The 5,970-nt window shown below is 37.3% G+C and overlaps 1 non-coding gene across 1 annotated transcript; it reads right to left on the bottom strand.

The window, feature by feature from the left end:
- Positions 1-1,528: 1,528 nt before the first annotated feature.
- Positions 1,529-1,632, bottom strand: LOC112097568. Its single transcript, XR_002905098.1, has one exon. It is a non-coding gene; the product is annotated as a small nucleolar RNA R71 (small nucleolar RNA).
- Positions 1,633-5,970: the final 4,338 nt, after the last annotated feature.

Here is a 5,970-nt window from a genome sequence, read left to right as displayed (position 1 = left end):
CTGAATCCATTTTTTGGACTCCATTTTCTGTAATTCCCTCTCCATCTTGTATTTTCTTCATATTTTAATAAATTTCCATTTTGCCCCTAGTTCAATTATGAGTGGCTAATTTTCTTTCAAGCTTGGGTTGAAGGTGAAGTCTCAACATGTGTCATGGGCTTTATTTGGTAAATTTATTTTCTCTTCCCCTCTAGTTTTTGTGGATGTTTTGACTTCTCGTCGACAAATAATACTAATCTTGTCTAGTACCGCCTTGGTTTTACCGGCCCTCTAGTACAAGGTTATTATTATTTGGCACGATAAGCCCTTAGCACCATATTGATTAGAGTGTGGTTCATGAGGTGTGGATTCCCCCCTCATGATTTAATTGGCATTAATAAGGATTATTTAGCCCATGATGCATGTTGATACGGATCTGAATACCCAAGTACGTCATTTCAATAGATTTCTCTTCAATTTATTCTTGCCATTGCAAGTCCAATTTTAGAATTTATTATCGCATTTCAATTCCAATTTTAGGATAATTTAAATCACTTCCACCACAATTCCAACAACCCATTTACAAAATTAATTCTATATATAATTAAAATCCACCTCCTCGTGGGATCGACACTCGTCACCATTAGTCTATATTACAATAGATTCGTGCGCTTGCGAGTACATTAAAATTTGTACAATAAGTTTTTGGCGCCGTTGCCGGGGAGGTAAGTAATTTAATTCATAAAATTAATTTTTGTGAATAATTTCTTTTATTTGTTTTATTGTATTTTTTATTAAAAAAAAAGTGAATCCGCATTTAGAGGTTAGTAATTTCTTTTCTTTTTCTCTTCTTTAAATTTCTGTAATTTAATTTTCAAGTTATTTTTTTTCTTTGTAATTTTTTTTGTTTATCTTATTAATTTATTTTTAGTTAATTTATTTCACGTATTTATTTTTGTGTATTTTTATAGAAAGGTTTTAATAGCGCAATAAGGTTAGTATCGTAATTTCTCCCTCTTCTTTATTTTTATTTATTTTGTTCCCATCTTTAATTTTTTTTTATTTGTTTTGCATGCATGGTCGTAGGTCATTATTACCTAATCTTGAACCTATAGACCTTGAACTAGAAAAAACACTTCGCACGCACAAGAACGGTAAAAATAATATGGATTTACAAGCACCACAGGAGAGGCCATTTAAGGACTATTTTAGTCCCTTAGCTAATTTGAGCACATCATGCATAAGATACCCAAATGTAGCTGCTAGGAGTTTTGAATTAAAACCCAGTGTGCTAAATTGTCTCCCCACATTCTATGGCTTAGAAAATGAGGACCCATATAATCATCTGAATGATTTTCATGCCATTTGTCAAATTTTTAAATACGAGAATTTTTCAGATGATGATGTTAAACTTAGATTATTCCCATTTTCTTTAAAGGATAGAGCTCGTTCATGGTTAAATACTTTACCTGCTAATAGCATTGCATCATGGGAACAAATGGTAACTAAATTTTTGAATAAATATTTCCCAGTGCATAAAACCAATGCTATTCGCAGGGAAATTTCAGAATTTACACAGAGAGAAGACGAGCAATTTTTTGAAACATGGGAACGATTCAATGGGCTACTCTTGAAGTGTCCACATCATGGGTACGAGAAATGACACCAATGCCAATACTTTTTGGAGGGATTACTACCAAATGTGCAAGAATGGCTAATGGCAACAAGTGGAGGAGAGCTAATGTCAAAAAGTGCATCAGAGATTTGGGAATTCTTCCAGCGACAAGCGGATAATTCCCAACAACGGAGTCGATCACTCAGGAATACTAGAAGAATTAAGGGAGTAAATGAGGTTCACATTGGCGAGTCAAGTTCAGAAATTAAAGAAGTCAAAACGATAATTGAAGATCTCTCTCGACAAATAGCATCGTTATCGACTGCTAAATCAACAGAGCCACATGACCATGACTCATACTCAGATCAAGCCAATGCCATTGGTGTAATGAGAAAACCATCGAATTACAACCCATACTCCAACACATATAACCCTGGATGGAGAAACCACCCTAATTTTTCATGGTCTCAAGGATTCCAACAGAATGGACCAGCAGCTCCAGCTCCACCAATCCCTCAAAATCCTCAAGCCTCTCAGCCCCTATTTAGACCATACAATCAGAACCAGAACTACTCTCAACCCAGACCATGGGAGGGTGCATTCCAGAATTTCAAGAATGTTACTCACTCCATGATTGAGCAACAGAACCGCACCATTGATGGACTACGAAATGAGTTTAGAGCAGGCTTCAACTCACAAGCCCAATCAGTTTCAAGCCTCGAGAAGATGGTGGGACAACTTGCTTCTTCAGTCCAGACCTTGGCAATGACTATTAAGAAAGGTAAATTTCCAAGTCAACTAGTGCCTAATCTTAAAGGAGTACATGAAGCAAGTACCAGTTCACCACAGCAGCATGGAGAGGTCAAAGCAGTAATGACCTTGTGAAAAGGAAAAGAAGTCGACAACAAAGTGGAGATGCCGGTGACAAAAGAAAATCAAATTGTACCTGTGAATGTTGAGGACTCACCACCGGAGGAGAAAGAAGAAACCAACCCACGAGAATACATTCCGAAAGCTCCATTTCCTCAGAGGTTAGCGAAAGGAAAGAAGGGCAAATCCACAGGTGAGATTCGGTAAGTGTTAACATCCCTTTACTTGATGCTATTAAACAAGTTCCATCTTATGCCAAGTTTCTTAAAGACCTTTGTACTAAAAAGAGAAATATGCATGTTCAAAAGAAGGCATTTTTAACAGAAAACGTTAGTTCTATACTCCAACATAAAATTCCTTTAAAACGCAAAGACCCAGGCTCCCCCACTATCTCATGTAGTATAGGGAACCACACAATTGAGAATGCTTTGTTGGATTTAGGAGCTAGTGTAAATTTGTTGCCTTACTCTGTATTTGTGAAACTTGGACTGGGAGAATTACACTCAATTCCAGTGGTGTTACAGCTTGCAGATCGGTCCACGAAAATACCTCGTGGTATTGTGGAGGACGTGCTTATCCAGGTAGACAAGTTTTATTTTCCTGTTGATTTCATTGTAATTGACACTCAACCAATACAGGATTCAAGGAAGCACATCCCCATTATTCTAGGCCGACCTTTCTTGGCAACTGCAGATGCTCACATTCAATGCAGGACTGGAAATATGCAGTTGTCCTTCGGCAACATGACTATGGAGCTGAACATCTTCAACATTGCTAAACAACCTCACAGTGCAGATGATGGAATTGTTGATGTGGATTTAATAGAAGCATTAGTTGATAATACTTTTGTTTCAAACCTTAGTGATGATCCTTTACAAACATGTTTAACTCACTTTGGTTTGGATTTTGATATTGACAGATCGGTCGATGAGATCAACGCCCTGCTTGACTCAGCACCATCTATGGACACTAATAAATGGAAGTTAAGAGTTGAGACTCTAGCACCATCAGAGAAGAAACTCATTCCATCATCAGAATCACCACCGAAACTCGAGCTCAAACCATTACCCAACACTCTGGAATATGCATTTTTGGGAGAAGAAAATACTCTACCGATAATCATCTCATCATCCCTAAATGACGAACAAAAAGGTAAGTTGTTGGATGTTTTAAAAGAGCACAAAGGAGCATTAAGATGGACCATAGCAGACATAAAAGGTATAAATCCAGTAGACTGCATGCATTATATTCACCTTGATGAAAATGCTAAATCTACTAGGGAAATGTAACGTCGATTAAATCCTAATATGAAAGAAGTTGTTAAAACAGAAGTCCTTAAGCTATTAGATGCAGATATCATTTACCCAATTTCTGATAGTTCATGGGTCAGTCCTGTATAAGTTGTCCCCAAAAAGTCAAGAGTCACTGTAGTTACCAATGCCGATAATGAATTGATACCCACTAGAGTAACTACAGGATGGCGTGTATGCATTGATTATAGAAAATTGAATTCTGTCACACGTAAAGACCATTTTCCTTTACCATTTATTGATCAAATGCTTGATAGATTGGCAGGCCATGAGTTTTATTGCTTTCTAGATGGCTACTCAGGATACAATCAGATCCCCATAGCACCAAAAAATCAAGAGAAGACCACTTTCACTTGCCCTTTTGGCACATTTGCATATAGGAGAATGTCATTTGGATTATGTAATGCACCTGCTACATTTCAACGATGCATGTTAAGCATTTTTTCTGATATGGTTGAACGATTCCTTGAAGTCTTTATGGATGACTTTTCTGTCTTTAGTGATTCGTTTGATCAATGTTTACATCATCTAACACTAGTTCTGCAGAGATGTATCGAGAAGAACTTGGTCTTAAATTGGGAGAAATGTCATTTTATGGTAAAACAAGGTATTGTTCTCGGTCACATCATTTCGAGCAAAGGTATTGAGGTTGACAAAGCCAAGGTGGATCTCATTTCTAATCTTCCTCCACCCAAAATAGTCAGAGAAGTAAGATCTTTCCTTGGGCATGCTGGTTTCTATAGACGTTTCATTAAAGATTTTAGCAAAATTTCTAGACCCTTATGCAATCTACTTGCTAAGGATGTACCTTTTATCTTTACTGATTCATGTCTTGTGGCATTTGAAAAACTAAAGCAGTTGTTGACATCATCACCCATAATTCAGCCCCCAAACTGGAGCTTACCATTTGAGCTCATGTGTGATGCATCTGATTATGCAGTAGGAGCAGTATTAGGACAAAGAGTTGATCGAATTCCCCACGTTATTTACTATGCTAGTATGACATTGAATGATGCACAGTTGAACTATTCAACTACTGAAAAAGAAATGCTAGCAGTAGTGTTTGCATTAGAGAAATTTCGATCTTATCTCATTGGTTGTAAAATAATTATATTCACAGATCATGCTGCTCTTAAATATCTTCTCACAAAGAAAGATGCAAAAGTTAGACTAATTCGTTGGGTGTTACTTTTATAGGAATTTGACTTGGAATTCAAAGATAAGAAAGGGACAGAAAATGTTGTGGCGGACCACCTCTCTCGTCTCCATTTTGACACAATTACAGAGCCATTAATATCGAATGAGTTATTTCCAGATGAACAATTAATGAGTGTGGAAGTATTACCTTGGTATGCTAATATAGTTAATTATCTTGTGACAGGTAAACTTCCAGAGCATTGGACCAAGCAAGATAAGGCTAAATTCTTTGCAGAGATAAAGAATTTCTTTTGGGATGACCCGTATTTGTTCAAGTATTGTGCAGACCAAATTGTTAGACGATGTGTCCCAGAAAGTGAAATTCAAAATATCCTTTCATTCTGCCATGAACAAGCTTGTGGAGGCCATTTCAGTGCTAAGAAAACAGCGACTAAAGTTTTTCAATGTGGTTTCTATTGGCCATCTATATTTCGAGATGCTTACACTTTCTGTTCTTCATGTGATAGGTGTCAACGAATGGGAAGCATTACAAGAAGGAACATGATGCCACTAAATCCAATTTTAGTGGTTGAGATTTTTGACATATGGGGTATCGACTTCATGGGACCATTTCCCCCTTCTTTTGGCCATTAATACATATTGGTTGCTGTTGACTACGTATCGAAATGGGTAGAAGCAATTCCATGTAGAACCAATGATCACAAGGTGGTGATAGGATTTTTGAAAAGCAACATTGTTTCACGCTTTGGATTCCCTCGAGCAATAATCAGTGATGGTGGTGCCCACTTTTGTAACAAAGCATTCAAGGCTCTTTTGACAAAGTATTCAATCACACACAAAGTGGCGACCCCGTATCATCCGCAAACCAGTGGCCAAGTTGAGATCTCCAATCGAGAAATAAAGCACATATTAGAAAAGACAGTGAGGCCGGACAAAAAAGATTGGTTATTAAGACTTGATGATGCATTATGGGCATATAGAACGGCTTTCAAAACCCCGATTGGGATGTCACCCTACAGGCTAGTGTATGGAAAAACT

This window comes from Citrus clementina, unplaced genomic scaffold (assembly GCF_000493195.1).
Source record: "Citrus clementina cultivar Clemenules unplaced genomic scaffold, Citrus_clementina_v1.0 scaffold_6, whole genome shotgun sequence".
Taxonomy (NCBI): domain Eukaryota; kingdom Viridiplantae; phylum Streptophyta; class Magnoliopsida; order Sapindales; family Rutaceae; genus Citrus; species Citrus x clementina.
The sequence above is the reverse complement of the archived record's forward strand: the minus strand, read 5'-3'. Positions and strand labels throughout refer to the sequence as shown.